A 17,941-nucleotide genomic window follows, 5' to 3' on the forward strand; every position below is an offset into this window, starting at 1 on the left:
GAGATCATGACCCTAGCCGAAATCGGATGCTTAACTGACTGAGCCACCAAGGCACCCCATTGCTTATTCTGACAATAATGTGGAATTATAATATTAGTATTAATAAAAATAATGTTAATGGAAAGCCCCCCCACCCTCAGCTTCAAGATTGGATTGACTTCTACAATATTCATTCACCTTCATTTAGGAAATGTTTATTACATGGTCTCTCCATGCAGAGACTAGACTTATTTGGGTGCATCTTGCTTGCAGGAGTAGTCTGAGTGACGATCAGCCTTGCCCTTCAACCTCCTGAGTAATGGATTCACACCACTGTTCAGCACTTCTGCATATCAAACCTTGGGAAGGGTTCCCAATGTCAGGACCTACTTACACATTAAATGCTTTCATGGGGTCAGGGAAGAGTGGCCAAGGTTAATGTGCTCTGGTCCCTGGTCTCTTTTCACGTGTCTCTTCTCTGTTGTGCTGCAAGCATCATGTCTGCAGGAATGTGTTGTGGCCAGCATACACAATAAGAGTCCTATAGCATGTGACTGACAACATTATTCAGCAAGTAGTCCAAAAGAATGCTAGCCAAAAATGGCTGTGGCTTCAGAATCAAGAAAGCCCCTCTGCAGAGGTCTCAAAGGGGCTGCGAGCTCTGCCCCACAGAGCCCGGTGTCCCCTGTCACCAGAACCTGTTAATTCCTTCATATCTCTGAGTCTGACAGTGACAGAGTGTACTGTATCTTTGTCATCATGTACTGTCTGACTTTTTTCTCTGTAGAGGGTCTTTCATGAGCTGGAACAGCTTGCTGGATGTTTTCTTCACTGAGATGGGTGATGATGGCTAAACCCACACATGAGCACCCGGGCTACACTTCCCACTGGGGAGACATATATGAAACACATTAATGTATATATTTAATTGGGTTATAATCTATTGACCATAGATACTAAGGCACTGAGCAAGCAATTAACAAAACAGCTTTGACTAAATATAGTTAGCACTAAATATAGTTGGTTAATTGGTATTTAATATGCTTATTAAATGTCAATTAAATATCTTTAGCAATGAATTGGTACCTAATTAACTTACTATAGCTATCCTGTTACTTGACATTTGAACAGCTAAATATTCTCTACAAGTTTAATGTTTTAATAAGAAACAAATTATCCATGTATCGCTCATGAATTTTTCAGTTAGTTTAATGGGATTTAAATGTATCTCCCAACTTGGATACATGTTTTTCTTAAAATCAACAGATATTTTATATTTCATATCACTTTTAAACTTAGAGGGCTGATTATATGAGAAGAAAGAGCTCTAGAAGTAAAAAATCCTGTGTTCTAATCTCGGATCTACCACGGACACCCTGTGTTATCTTAGACATGTTAGTTTACTTCTCTGGAGCTTTTGTTTCCTCCTCTGCAATAAGAATAAAACTGCAATTACTGTAAAAATAAATTTACCTAAAAAATAGGAAGGTACTTAAATAAGCAAGACATTTTCTTAAAAATAATGCTATAAAATTCTTAGAAAGATTGTGTGTAACCATTATATTGACTGAATCTTCATATTTATGTGTAAATCCTTGAGTTAATTTATGGTTAGAATGGAAATCCAATGGCACCATTTTCTGAATTGTCCCTAAAGGGTAACATAAACCTGGTTTTATTAAACCCTCAGCTGTGGAGATACGTGGGCTACTCTTCAAAACACACATGCCTTCCTCTTCTGGCCATTTGCCCCTTTATCTGCTTCTGCCCATTTACCTTATGGTTTGAACATGTAGCAAACTGTTGGTGTTTTGGGCAGGAATTGCTGGGTTTTGACTTTGGTTCTCTCTCAGTGTATGTTGTGTTTTAAATATCATAGTTACTTGGTTTATGGTCTTAACTGAACTCTGTGTTAATTCCACTATGTACTTGCCTTTTAAGGCTCGTCAATGATTTATCGTCTTAGCAGCCTCCTTGTGTCTCCACTTATGTTCACTTGCTTTACATCTTCTGCACTTCATAAACAAGGCTTCTTTTATTAAACGACTTGCAATAATTTTAGTGACAATTACCCTATCTTGGTTCACTACACCAGAACCCCCACACTCATCAAACATTTGCTTCACTTGTGCTATAAATGACAAATTAAGTAGAAAAGAGGTGCGTGGAGTGCCTACTTTAGAATTTGTTGTTGAGCCTTTTATAAATGATTTCATGGCTTGCATTTTCTTTCTTTCTTTCTTTTTTTATTTTTTGTATTTTTTATGGTTTCAAACTATGCCTGTTGTTACTGACTAATTTATAGAGGTTGCGGTCAGCCTTGTCATCTTGGCTTAACCCAGTTTTGTTTCCAGGGGCAATATACATCGTGGAAGTTAATTGTTCCCTAACCACTTTTTCCATATGGCAGAGTGAGTCTCGCTGTAATAGCTTTGGAATGATTTATCCAAGGTTTTGTCATGATCCCTTGATATTGCTTGAGAAGTCTCATGATATTTGTTGGGCCTTAGCATGCTACCATGTGAGTATATTACAACTGCTACCTTAAACCCACCAATTGCCTTAATTTGATCGCATGTGTGGAGATTAGTTGATAATATTTTCTCCACCAGTGAACTAAATGTTATTATCTTTATTACCATTGTTGATGCTATTGTTAGACAGGTGCAAAAATATTCTTATCTCTGCTATTTCTGAATCTTCCCCTGTGGACCTACAGTTAGTGATTAGCACTATATTAGTCATTCATTGACATATATGGAGTTCCCAATTCATGCCGGGGAGAATTGCAGACTTTCAGTGAGAAGACGAACTTCAGATTGAAGCTGAAAGACAGAGAGGATTGTGTGCTACCTCAAAAGGCTGGGACAATATAGTACGGTGCCTCAAGCCAGACACAGATCAGAAAGTTACAGTCTCTTATCTCCACTCCACTGATGACAGAAAGTGGCTCAGCTTCGATTTCTGCATCTGTAAACAGAAGAGAAAAAATAATATTTACCTTGTAGGGCTGGGGAGGATTATAGGGAGATGGTATGTTTTAAGTACCTAGTATGACATCTTGCCAATGATAAGTTCTCAAAAACTCAGTTGTAATTGAAATAGGATGCTTTTTAAAATCTCTCAACATTAAGTATGATTTAAGCAAGTGGAAGAATAAGAAAACACTTTTTAAAGTATGCTGGGGTTTTATTAATACCCAATAAAAACAAGGTAGTAAATGATAGCAAGTCTGTGTACTGAGTATGTGTGCTGTCCACAATAACATTAGTCATCAGAGTACCTGGTCTTTTAATTGGTACTTCCTTAGTCAACTGAAGCAAAGCAAAGAGGAAAAAAAAGGTGTTTATTTCCCAATCCCTGTATAATGGACTGTCTTGACTGCATTGTTTGAAACACAGCGAAGAAGTTTTGATATTTGTAGAACACATCATGTTTTGAAAGAGTTGGTATATGTATTTTAACTTGAGTGTATCAGGCCAGTAGAATGAAGACATTCCAATTTCCATGTCAAGATGATAACTGGATTATTTAGGTGTCAAAAATACAAGATGTGCATTAAACCACTTTCTGCCTTGGTAAAATGAGATTCTGCATGGGAGATGTATACACACTAGTCCTGTGTAAGTCAAACAAATAAACATTATCTGCACTCAGGCAATAGAGCGGGATAAGCACTTATGAATCAAACACTTGCATTCAAAGAGAGCTGAGTTCACCAAAGCGGACTACCGAGACACAGTCTTTGCATGTGTACTTGAACTGGCATATGTCAGCACGTTCACTGCAGTTTTTACATTAAGAAGAGATCTACTTTGCGGAACAGGCCATCAAGCAGAACCCACGTCACTTTATCACTCTGAGCTTATAACAGAAATACACACACACACACACACACACACACACACACACACACACACCATCCTGGGAGTGTCCTTAAAGCAATTCATGACTGAATATTGAGCCTATACTATGGCCAGGCAGGCCTTGTGCTAGGCTCTGGGGAGCCCATGATGAAGAAGACAGGGAGCTTGTGATCTAGCAATGGAAACAGAGGTTTATACATATTCCTTCGTGCAGTGTGATTCATGCAGTACCAGATGAAGGGCTTTGGGAGCACAGAAGAGGTAGCATGGAATTCTGCTATGCAGTTGGGGTAGAGCATATGGACAAAGAGGGGAGCATGTTGGTAAGCAAAGTATATTATCCAATTTCTACAACTTAATGCTATTTATATTTCATAATCTATGGATTTCCAACCCCAATACCTGTGGAATTTAAACCCTTGGGTTATCCTGCTAAATGCACCAGCATACTTGCTCTTATTGCCACCAAAAATAACTGTAAGTTATGGTGATGATTGAAATTGGGTAGAAATGAATCGAAAAGGCGCTTTGATGAAACTCTCTACTTCTTTCTTCAAACTGGTTGGCTGTTATATCTAAGTGAGTGGTTATTTTGATGTTAAGTGAAGGGATCTGCAACTAAGAAAATTACCTGGTATCACATACTTGTTGTAACATTAACTAATTTCTCACAACCACTCTGAGAATTTCATTAGCATTGACATGTATTGACAAAGTCTGGCCTTAAATCGTCTCCCTCTCAAAAATAATCACAACTATTAGTATTATTATTTAACGAGTGGGTTCGTATAGATTATCCAAGTCAATCCTTCCAACACCCTGGGGTTTATCAAGTACATGAACTATTATAATAGCATACGTACTTGTCATCTGTTACCAAATGTTTCCCATCACATCTACTCACCACACTGCCTTCAAGGTATACTTTTCAAAAGACAGATCCATTTATGTCCTCTGTTGCTTAAAAACCTTCTGTGATCTCCAATGTCTAATAGAATAAAACCTAGACAGCCTGACCATTTATAAATTGATACCAAGCTACATTTCCTGTCTCACGTTCTGCCATTCTTGGTGATGCTCGCCAATCACACCTAACTACTTGCTGTTCTTTGAGCCTGTCTTGCCCTTCTTGGCACCATGCTTTCGGTCATACCGATGTCATTCATCTTTATGTGCCCCGTACATATTGGAGGATTCCTTCCATAAATATAGAGGATATAATTAAGTATCATTATCCTTATTTCACAAAAAAGTGATGTGGTGCTCAAAGAGTTTTGCAAACTTGCCTGAGGATATGAGTCATGAGCAGAAGAGTTAATGCTAGACCCTTAGCCATACTTTATAGTGTCAATTATTCACCACAATGTCTACAGATTTCAGGCTTCCTACGAGTCATTTATAGATTGATTTTTTTTCCATTTAGCACACAATTATGGGTACAATATTAGTTTTCTGGGACTGCCATCACAAACTATCACAGAATAGATGGCTTAAACAGCAGAAATTTATTTCCCTACAGTTCTGGAGGCTAAAAGTCCAAGATCAAGCTATTGGCAGGATTGTTTCTTCTGAGGCTTTCCTGCTTTGCTTGTAGCCATCTTCTCCCACTGTCTTCACATGGTATTCCCTCTGTGTGTGTGTGTCTGTGTCCTAATTTCCTCTTCTTACAAGGACAACATTCAGATTGGATTAGGGCCCACCGTAATGACCTCATTTCAACTTAATTATCTCTCCAGAGGCCCGATCTCCAGAAACAGTCACATTCTGAAGTACGGGAGGTTAGGATTTCAATATATAAAATTGGGGGGGGATACGCTTCAGCCCATAAGGGGTACCTGATATGTGCCAAACACCGTCATAAGTGCTAAGCTGGGCAGACTCTGAGGCTGGCTCCACTGATGTTCACAGAGTTGGAAACCCATCACACACTCCCCTTCCCACTGACTCTGGCATTCATGGTAGGGGAGGGGACCTAAGAGAAAACTTCAACACAGTCTCCTAGGACAGTTAATTAGTCACAGGGGATTATTTATTCATCTCATTTCCTCCTTGTCACTGTCAATACCTCCAGTGACTTCGGGGTCTTGTGCTTCAGAGAAGTCAAAAAAAGTGTCATGTGTTAAATGTTGGGATTCCTACATTAAAATGTCTTGTCTAACATTTGGATGACTTAACAGAACAATGCCACAGACGTGCTTACCACCTCAGTACTTACGACTTTCCGTATCAGTTGGGCTCTGGCTGCAAATGGTTAATATTGTAAAACCAGTGCTGTAAGGAAACCTGCCAAAATTTACAGGGCAAACCAGGAGTGCAGCATGAATTCAAAATCCCTTCCCCTGAGTGCCTAAGTCCTTTCTTAATGCTGTGAATCATGGGATAAAGGATTTTAGGTAAAAGCTGGAAAGTTTTCTCTTTGTACAGTCAAAAGCCAAGATTTCTCATGCTTCTCTGAAGGAAATATATCCTGTAAATGATGACAATATCGGTCACAGCCTTAATGCCCACATAAAAGAGCAATTGTGAGACAGACACCTTCCTCCAGTCGTCTCTCTGAGTCCCTCGTGTGTCCCAACCACTTTTAAATCATCATGCCCTTTCTTCTCTACGGCAACAGTGAGCCCAGAAGGACCAAACATCTAAAGCATCTACTCCCAGGGGCTTCTTCTAACTCAATAGGAAAGTTTAAAACTCCTGACAAAGTCTCCTGTCTTGTTCTCCCTTCATGTCCCCTTCAGCATCTTCCTTTTCTAGTTCCCTCTGTGATGTGAAGTATTACAGATTCAGAAACACAGTGTTATATGAATACCGGAGAACTCCAAGACCAAAGATGCTCTGAGCAAACACACAACACACTATCTGAAACAATGGAGCACCAGACAAAGCGTTAAGGTCTGACCTTGTCTAGTTGAGTTCAGAGTGCAAAGATCAGGCACAGGGGGATTTAACCGGGGGAATCCAGGCGTTAATAAATAAGGCCTGTAGTGTTCTAGTAACATCCAGCCATACTCCCTGAATATTACCTTGACCCTTTCATAACTGTTTCCACAGCCTTCTTTTCCTTGGACTTTTTTCATGTGTTCATTACATTTAAACTTTTGTTGAAACATTCTGTTTCTTGGATATCACTACTTTATAAAACATTCTATTTCTAAGTAGACTTTGCCACTTTGAGTTGTTTTAAGAAGTCCTTATCTTTTCCTTTACTCTGCTTTCTGTGTTAGTGAAAGTACACTTCTCCCCTTGTAGAGGAGGCCATGACCCAAGAATTAGGGGATTGGTTATTGGACCTTCTGGTGTCAAGAGAAGGTTGAAAAGTGGGGTGGTGGAGATAAAAGTAGAATTTATAAGCCTGTTGGGGGCTACTGGCAGGACACTAACCTTAACAGGGCAATTGTTTACTTAAGGATTTTAGTATTTTGAAAAGTAATCAGGGGCAGGGAAGGAAAAATAAAATAAGATAAAAACATGGAGGGAGGCAAACCATAAGAGACTTAACTACAGAGAACAAACTAAGGGTTTCTGGAATATGGGTGGGGGGGATGGGCTAAATGGGTGATGGGCATTAAGAAGGTCATTTGTTGGGATGAGCACTGGGTATTATATGTTAGTGCTGAATCATTAAATTCTACTCCTGAAACCAATACTACACTACATGTTAACTGACAGGAATTTAAATAAAATCTTGGAAGAAAAAAAAAAGTAATCAGGCAGTGGTATAAAACAAGTATTCTGTAAAGGAAAGCTTAATCCAATGTTGAGAGTCATCCCAAAATTCTCTCTCCCTTTCTTTTCCTGAATATGAATCTTTCTAGTGAGAATTGGTAGGAATTGTCACCTAGGCTACAGGCTGTGGGAATTTAGGGGACCCAAGAGGAGGTTAGTCTTGCCCAGTGGCTGGTAGGTCAGAGGCAGGGGCTCCATCAGGAGAAGAGAAGGTGGTTAAAAGGTGGGAAGGCTTGGGGAGGTGGAGAAGGGGCAGTAGGAGACACAGAGGAGCCATCTCTAGGAAGTCCTCCTGCCTAGAGGCTGTCCACATGGGGATTTCTGTAAAGTCTGGGCTCAGAGTTCCTTTATGGTACAAAGAGGTATGTTGGCTTGACCAGGGGGAATATCACTTCCAAAGTTTTACATTCTCTTCCCCCTGGTTCTCCTCTCCTGTGTGGTGTCGTGTCACTGGAAACTTTGACTCATAAACTTCTTTTGACTTCTTTGTGGTTCTAATCCCAGCTGTGCTGCACACCACATATTTGATCTTGGATAAGTCAGTTTTACCTCTCAGGGCTCCTGCTTCCTCATTTGTAAAAGTGAGAGGACAATACTTACTTTGCATGTTTGCTGTGAGAATTAAATAGAACAGCCACAGGACAGAACCTACCAGTTAGTTGTGGGTGTAGTGGGCACTCAGTGGGTGCTTGGTATTGAGAACAGCGATGGTTTTTCTCTCAGTCCCACCAGTACCCCCTGTGGGGCTGTCCCCTGTACACAGTAGGCACTCTACAAATGTAAAATGAAACAAGCTATAAAGCTACGCTTTTGAGGAACCAACGAGCTCCACGTGTCGGGGTTCTCTGCTCCCTGACACCCTGCTCGCCACTGCCAGAACTCACATACGTGTACCCTTTCCTCTGGCCACTTGAGAGCAGCTGTTTATTTGAACTCAGCTGTGGTTTCATTCTTCTGTGATGCTCCTCTGCCTGGAATGTACTCTTTCTTCGTTACCCAGTCAATTCCACCCCCTTTAAATTTCAGCTCAAATGTTCCTTCGTCTGGGAAGCTATCCCTGTCTCCTCTGTTACCACACCACAAATGACAGACACCCTCTTACTCTAGTCCAGGCCGTTGTCTTTCTGTCCCATTAGCCTGAGGGCACCCTTTGTGCACTGTTGTGTCCCCAGGGCCTAAGCAAGAGAGCAAAGCACAGAAGGCACCCAGTAAAGGGTTTGGTAACCAAAGACAGGGCTAAATGGATGAACATGACAACGTGGCTCTTTAGCAGCAACAGAGTTTGAGTCACAAGCTGAACCATCTTTCAGTTGATAGGGCCATGACCACAGCCTGCTGACCTCCAGGGCCTAAAGTCTGTGGCCAGAGGAAAGTGGAAAAGGATTCTGGAAAAGAACTTCTCCTCTTCTCACAAACAGGCATCATGACAGAGCTACTGAGAAAAAAGAAATGGTCAACATCTTGCAAAGGGAAGAAAATAAGAAAGATCATCTCAATTCTGCCCAGTACCACCTCCCTTAGCATCGTTGTGGGAATAATGGATGTGGCACTGGGAGAGCCGATGAATAGGTCCCGAAGGAAGGTGCCAGCCTGGCTATGGGTCTGCAAGTCCCTGGCTTTTGAGAACTACCCGGGACATACCCTGCTTTCAGAACCACTGCAGATAGAATGGGACTATTATGATAATCAATTAATAATCAATTAATTTAGTAATCTTCCCTTGTAGAAAACCTGCTGAAACAATGATGAATCACGCAGACTCAACCAGACCCGAAAGATTACAGAGGGGGAGAAGTAGCTTTGCAGTTTAAACACACGCACACATGAAAAGAAAAGAAAAGAAAAGAAAAGAAAAGAAAAGAAAAGAAAAGAAAAGAAAAGAGAAAAAAACTTAGAAATCAAATCCCCTAGTGTGGCTGTCTCTGGAAAATGAATTCCACAGGCACTGACTCCAAGATGTTTTATCGAATGTGCTTTAGACTTGTAGGTGATGCATTGTCCCTCAGAGTCATTAAAAGGAACCCAGATAGCTTAGCTTCCAAGAAGTGCAGACTGTCCACACTTGTACTTGCACACAATATATGGTTATTGTTAGATGTGCACATCCCCACATGCTGCCTGGATGGGGGTCTCTTTGTCCTTTATTCAGATGTGGGCTAAGGATGCTTTCAGCACAGCAAGATGACAGCCATGCCTCCCCACTCAGAGCAGCCCCACAGCCCAAGCATGAGACAGAAGCGAAAAGTTCCTTTGTTCCTAATGCAATGCTCATCTTTTGTCATACAGGCCCCCAAAGCTAAGAGACATGCAGACCATTTTAAAATAATTTTGATAATTTCTGGAAAACGCAATCTCTACTAATTTCTTGGTAAGTGATGCTGTTTGGAGAGCTTTATAATCCATTGTTGTGGACACCATACACTGAAGGCATTTAGGAAAAAATTATCCATGTGGGTTTGTGTTTCATTGAAAACAGAATGGTCATTATCTGGAGTCCAGATGACAGCTCCCTTTGTGACACTGCTTTGGGGGTCCAACAAAAACCCTGCCCTTTCTACAAAAGACACTGGCCGAGAAATGCTCAAGGGAACGCTGCACTGAGACTGCTTGGGCTCCAGGGAGGCAGCCTCGGGCATTCTGTGCTCAGGATGCTGAACCCCAGAGCAGCATCTCACTTCATTTTTTGGCAGCGAAGGCAGTGAACATTGATAATTGAAGATTTGCCCGAACGGAAGCCAACAGGGTGGCAAAACATTGATCCCACTGAAGCCCCGGCCCCCAGGGAGGGCCTGATTACATCTTAATGTTTTTCTAATGTGACTTAGCATCACAGCAGTAGACATTTCTTTACAGAGAAACTGTACAAGACGTTGAACATCCTGGGCAGGCAGGGCGATTTGTATGTCCTGGAACCTTGGCTTCTCCTGGAACATCTGAAGAGGAAGCCAATATTTGAAGACTCAGTGACACTTTTTGAGTAGAACTCTTGCACTGTGAACACTTACCCTCTTTTCCAGATTACCGTGTCTGTCCGCTGGGATGGGCGGTGTGGGCGATTGCGTTCGGAAATGATGCCAGGAGTGGTCTTTTCCATTCCTCTTCTGAACAATTGCAAAGTAAATAATCTTCACCTTTTACTCCAAAGACTTTTGTTTTCTCATTTGTGACATACCAATTAAATCAGTGGAAGTTAATACATCTTTACATAAAAGCACATTTTAAGGATTTATTTTAAGCATGAGATTATCATCATTATGATTTCCTTTCACCACCCATTTCTGGTGATACTTAACCCAGCTCTATGGGAGGGACCAGCAGATGTCACTGTAGCTCTGTTCATTCATCTTTTCTCTTGACGGGATTCTAGTTCTATCCTTCTGGGCTCAGCCGATCACATTTCTTATTTAATCGAAGCATAATGCATCATAACATTTGTAATTCATGTTGTTGTTATTCTTTCATTGTGTGCGAAATTGGATATGTATCTTTGCAAACAGAGATGCAAGCTAAAAAGTAGCCCAGACACCCCCAGTGAGGTGTGGAAATCAAGGGCCCTGCTGGAGAGCCATGATAAGACACAGGGACAAAAGAGCAGTGAGGGGCATCTGCACACTGACTCTTCATTCTGATGGACAATCTCAGGATTAAAGACAGACACATGCCCTCCATTCCTATGGAGGGCTTTCAGAGAGCATCAGCCAGGGGACAGTGCTAGGTATGAGGGTAGATCCCCTATCAGGAGGGCAAGAGACTACTCAGTAGAGGAGGAGGGCAGGAGTGTTAGGCCGTGGTGAGTCTTAAGGGATGAAGTCTCGAGGGTAAAGCATTCTCTGCATTAAAAAAAAAAAAAATCATTGCACTCTTGGATGGAAAGAAAGACCCACGCGTTAACTTCAGGGTTTTGGTTCAGCAGAAGGTGTGATGTGGTTTCTGGGAAGTTTGGTGTTTGAGAGTGAGACGTTGGCCGCTAAAAATAAAGAGAATAGGACCATCTGCCTGCCTGTGCCCTCCACACTGACAGAAAGAAAGTCAATGTCAAATCGAAAAATCAAAAAGGGCTACTTTTTAGAAATATTCACATCAATCTTTTGAGGAATAGGAAACTTTGTCATACTTATTTGTGGCAACTTAAGCAAAGAACACGGATGAACAATTATATGTCATTCAGTCACAGAGACTGGTCTTATGCAAAGATCACCCAGGAGTGAATAAATGAAGCCCCACAGCTTGTGAACAAAGCCATGCTAATGGAATGACCTATCTTTAACAGCAGTTATTATATCCCCTCTATGGGCCAAATCATTCAGCACCCCACCGCGAGCAAAAGATGGAATTTTATGGATTAGCCTCCTTTCTAGATGGACACACTCAGTGGAAAGGCTGTGTCTGGGATGAAGTCTTCATGTTCAGCCCTCCCGCCAATTGGCACTCCTCACACATATACATAGCTGCTGAGTAAAATGTTGGATTCCCCAATAATACAGCCAGTCTTAGTTCTCCTCTACAATTTGCTATTTCGACTCATTTCTTATCCAAAAGTTCAAGTCAAAGTCATCTGTAGAAAATCAGATTCTCAATTAAGCATTTTTACTTCCCTTTCTCTCCTTTTCCTCTGTCTTTGTAGTAGCCAGCCTTCAAAATGGCTCCCAACTATTTGTTATTCAGACCTTTGTGTAATCTCCTCTTATGTTGTATTAGGGTTGGTCTATGTGACCAATCGAATATGGTGGAAATGAAGGTGTGTAATTTCTGAGAGTAGATGGTAAAAGACATTGTGGCTTTCATCTTCCTTCCTCTTGTCTCACTCGGTCTGGGGGAAGTCAGCCGCCATGTTATGAGGACAATCAAGTAGCTTGTGAGAGACCCATATAGAGAGAACTGAAGCCTCCTGCCAGGAGCCATCACCAACTTGTCAGCAGGGTGAGTGAGCCACATTGGAAGCAGCTCCTCCAGTCTTAATTAAGCCTTCAGAAGACCACCCTGATGGCAACTTCATGGGACGTTTAGCTGACTTTCACCCAAGCTTCTGACCCACTGAAACTATGAGAGTTTATAAATATTTTTAGTTGTTTTAGAGAGCCAGGTGCATAGGATATAAAACTTAAGGAGAAACTCACTTGGGGTCATGTAAGTACAGTGTCACTGGCCACACCCTTGTCTTGGACCCATCGTTTTAAGTCATTTAATCTTGGAAAAATTTGTTACTAAGCTATAGATAAGTGATATATTCTTCTTTCTACCCCCCCTCCCCCTTTTTTTGCTCCTTTGTGGGAATGCATTCAGTGAAGTTCATTCTGGCCTCGTAGACGTTCGTCACTTATTTCTTTTTAGGCTTCCTGTTACCAGAAAGTGTGCTATAACTAACCTCTTAGAGATACTTCTTTTTGATGTAGAGTTCAATATTGTAGTCCTTTATGCCATTCAATTAATTTAGAAAACAAAAGAGCCACAACGATCACACATTCGTTGTTTCGAGAATTGATACATGATAATGGCATCTTTATCAGATGCTATCATATCAAGATGATATTAAAACCTCTCTCTTACCACAGGTTGTAATAATAGAGAACATTTTTCATGATGTGAAGCAATGGGTTTGTGGTTTAGAACGCAGCCTGGAGTCATGGTCGTTTGGGGGGAGGGAGATGAAGTAATAGCTAAGGTTAATGTAAGTCAATAAGAACTACAGGCTTTTCAGTAAAGATGTGGTGACCAAAGACAAAGGCTTTAGTGACAGGATAAAGGACAAATATCAACTTCAAAACTGTATAGCAGCTAATTTTGAGCACTTCTTGAACAGAGATTGATAGATACTGCTGAGTGACTTTAAACTTTTCTGGCCACTTCCAGAATGTATCAATGTACTCAACAATGCCAGCAACCACAAGACACCTTCTCAGCCCATTTTTTTCTAACTTTATAAGATTCATGGGAATATAGAATTTTAAATAAAATACAGGCCATTTATTTTATTCTTTTGCCCCTTGGCAAGTTTGAATTTCTCTGTTTTTGTTGTTGTTGTTAAGATTATACTTTCACAAACCAAATAGAGTTCAGGAGTCCTTTAAAAAAATTTTTTTAATGTTTATTTATTTTTGAGAGAGGCAGAGACAGAGAGCGAATGGGGGAGGAGTAGAGAGAGAGGGAGACACAGAATCCAAAGCAGCTCCAGGCTCTGAGCTGTCAGCACAGAGCCCGATGCGGGGCTCGAACTCATGAACCGCAAGATCATGACCTGAGCTGAAGTTGGACGCTTAACTGACTGAGCCACCCAGGTGCCCCTCAGAAGTCCCTTTAGATACACTTACACCACTAAGGCATTGCGGAATATAGCTAAAATCGTATTCATACCAATGATTACTTATACCATGTAGAGCATAAAAATATTTTTAAGTTAAATGTTTCTTGGATATGTTAAGAGTTGATGAAAATAAAATTAAGAGGACCAGCATGTTCCTTCTCTACTTCAAGCACTTAGTACTCCTAGTGTATTATCAATTCTTAAGACAAAGGAAACTCCTAGCATATAATGAATTTGATAGTAATAAAACAACCACAACAACAAGAAAGTAGAGGAGGAAAAGAGAAGGAAGAAGAAAAGGAGGAAAGGAGGGGAGGAGGAGGAAGAGGAGGAAGGAGAAAGGGAAGGGGAGGAGGAAGAGGAGGAGGAAGATAAAGAAGAAGGACAAAGACAAGGACAAAAGGACAAGGACAAGGAGGGGAAGGGAAAGCAGCAGCAGCAGCTAACATCTATTCAGCACCAACCAGCCAAACACTGTTCTAAGTGCTCTTTGTATGTATTAACTTATTTGTCACGAAAACTCCAGTAAAAAATCCTGTTGCTAGGGACACAATACAAGAGAGACTGAGATACATAAGTTGAGTAATCAGAGATCGCATGGCCAGTAAGTGGCCCATTCAGGAAGGTTACCAATTTTTGACGCTATCAATAAGTTAGTCTCCTTAGATGTCTTGTTAATGTCCCTCAGTACTATTGTTGAGGTCTTTGAGCATAGTTACTTCTTGAAGTGATGCCTTATTCAGCACAACTCAAGGGCCCGAGAAGCCTTTGCTCTAAGCAAAAAGGCCAGAGTGGGGAGATGCAGAAGGACCTTCGCACACTATGGGCAGAAGAAAAGGAGCCCACGTTAAAAATATGTTGACAATAGCTTCAACCAACATGGGACGGATTAGAGAATTTGGTACTTAGCATCCACAAAAACATCGATTTGTTTTCAGAGATACTTTTGATGGAGAAAGGGACACAGTCAGTGAGTTTTACACCTATAGCTACAGCCATCAGTCACAGAGTCTTTGCGGGTGACAAAGAGCATGGGGAGGAGGCCATTCTTTAAGCCTCTCTATGTACTTGAATGACTTCTTCAGTGTCAGTACTTCCACGAATAAAGCGTAAGCTCCTTGAAGGAAAGGAGCATCTAATCTTTGATGCCAAACACAGTATCTAGCATCCAACAACCATTTAAATAGATTGACCTGATATTTGAGTAGGAAGAATGTTTACATACTCACAGCCAATGAACTGCAATGGATACAAGTAGTAATATAATCTTCTGGCCCCTAGGCTTTGGTGCCAGAAAGGCCTGAATTCAAGTCCAGGCTCTGCCACTTCCTGGCTATATGATTAGAGAAATGACTTAATCATTCCAAGCCTCACCTTTGTTACTTTTACAAAGAGAGTAATTGCAATATGTAGTTCATGGAGATATGTTGAAGATGCAATTATGAGGTAAGAGTTGAGAATATAACTTAGAAACAGATGGTTTGGGTTTGAATTCTTGGTCAGCCTCGAACTTAGATATATAACCCTAGGTGAATAGTTTAACCTAGCTGTGCCTCAGTTTTCTCATCTATACAATGTGATAATAATAGTACTTACCTCATGTGGTTTTTGTGAGGGATAAGATGTTAATACATATAAAATGCTTACAACAGTATTTGGTAAAAAGCAAGTTCACTGCTATAGTTAAATCACAGAATGCTTTTAAAGCTCATGGCACAGTGGCTGGCAGGCTAGAAATGCTCAAAAAATGATTGTTATTGTGTATTTTACAGGTAATTGTCAATATTAGATGGAAGGAGGCGATGTCTAATGTGAAATGTGAATGAACTGTAAATTGCTACATTGTTGCACCTTTAGTAATGCTATTGTGTATTTCCTGTGAGTGACACTTTAAATTAAACTGTTAGCTCATTAAGTGGCTGTTTCCTGGGATTTTTGAGTCTCTTTTAACATCCAATAGCTCTTCTGGCTAATGTCACATGTTGATTTGTTAGCACTGATCATTTAGTGATGATCAGTGTTGAACCTTAGCCACGGTACAAATATCCTCTGTGTTTTATGGGCTATATATTTGGAACTTTAGCAATACTTATCTGGGGGACTCTTCCTTAAAGGCACACATTCTGATTTTATTGTGCCCATTTTTCTCAAATGCAATTTTTTCCTACAGAGCCAATGCTGGCAGAGGTATTACAGAATCAGAATGGCGGCAGACCTTTAGACCCCACCAAGGAGCCTGTGGGGCCAGAATTTTGTCTCTCCTTCTGTCTTTTGTAGGCAGGAGCCATTTACCAGGTCCTTGTTCTCAAAGGACTAACTGGGCCAGGACTTGTTCTCAAATGCAGACTCTCCTTTTCACTCTCATTTTCTTTCGGAACGACTCACCCCTGGTTGCTTGTCAGGTGCAGGCTTTTGGCAACCTGGAGACAGGCTCAGTGGAAGCTCATGTTCCCGACCATGGCATAGCCATTGACAGGAAGGGCTGGCATGTATCACTTCTTCACGGCCAACCAGGTGATTGCTTCCCCAAAGGTGGGAGCAGGTGCTTCTCCTATGTCTCCACTGTGCCTCTTTTCCTCCAGTCAGGCTGTTTGGTGGGTTGCCCTTTGGTACAATCCACTTAGACAGTGCCTGGCAGGCATTTCATGCCACTCTGGGGCACCTACAAGAGCTGGTCTTTGCATAGTGGAACAGATTGCCAATTGTGCCGGTCTCTTGGCCTGCACAAATCTTTCCCTCAAGTTAGCCCACATTTATAGAAAGTCCGTCAGTAGAGAATTTTAAAAAATATGCTAAAGAATGATGCTCAGAAATACAACTTCTTTTGGGAGGGGAAATATTTTAACATACATTTATTTATTTATTTATTTATTTATTTATTTATTTATTTTTGAGGGAAAGAGAGAGAGTATGCGTGAGTGGGGAAGAGGCAGAGAGAGAGGAGGAGACAGAGGATCTGAAGCAGGCTCTGTGTTGTGAGCGCGGAGACTAATGTGGGGCTCAAACTCACGAACCATGAGATCATGACCTGAGCCAAAATCAAGAGTTGGTTGCTTAACCAACTGAGCCACCCTGGTGCCCCGGGAGGGGAAATATTTTAAAAGTCATTGCCAATCATGGAAAACTACATGTGAACTAACTTATCAGGGCTGAGTGTGGCCCTGCACCAGACTGCCAGGATTTGGCCCTTCCTACCTATGTATCCACCAAGGAAATGTCTGAGGGGACACAGGCTCTGGGAAGTACGGTGGCCTTGTGTTGAGGTGTCATCATTCTGCAGATGCTCAGAGCAAATTTCGTCTGAGACCACAAGGCAGGGTCCTGTCTCCCATCTTAGACTGGCTTCTTCAGTGAGGGACATCATGGAAGAGGAAACACATGTTTGCCTTGTGCCAAGTAGGGTCAGAGGAGAGGGTTTATTTGATGAGCTTACTCTCAAGAAGATGAAAACAGGAAGGGTTTGGGATCCATAGCTTGTAAGAATTTTGTAAAGTTCTGAGACTTTTATGATGTCCCCACGTAGGCATGCTTTGATCACCCTGACAGCTTCTACTGAGTGATTTTTAGAAGAGCTTTTGGAATGAAGGGGGTCTTGCGCTTGTGTTCAGATTTGCAAGGAAGCAGGGAGGCTCCTGGGAAGACTTCTCCTACACTGCCACTTGGTTGTGTGGTGTGTAGCTCCAACGGGCAAAACACGGTGGCAGCGGTGGGGCAAAGCATGGCAGTAGTGGTAGAGCAAAGCAGAAGGCTTGTAGAGAGGGTAGAGGCTCATGTTCCATTGGAAGAAAGGTGAGTAGAGAGCAGGCCCTGCCCACAGGGTAACTGGCATCCCTACTGCCTCTTGTTCCTTCCTTCTACTCTGTGTTAGTGTGGAATAACACACTATCCCAAGGACCAAGCTATCTTAGCTATCTGAGAGGCAACTTTGCCCTTCTCTTCAGGGAAATTCAGTTGACATAAGAGAAATACACACACACACACACACACACACACACACACACACATACACACACACACATTTGTTTATTAAAAATATATGTCATGGACTTCAGCCATTCTTTCCCAGGGA

Source organism: Panthera leo, chromosome D3 (assembly GCF_018350215.1).
Source record: "Panthera leo isolate Ple1 chromosome D3, P.leo_Ple1_pat1.1, whole genome shotgun sequence".
NCBI lineage: Eukaryota > Metazoa > Chordata > Mammalia > Carnivora > Felidae > Panthera > Panthera leo.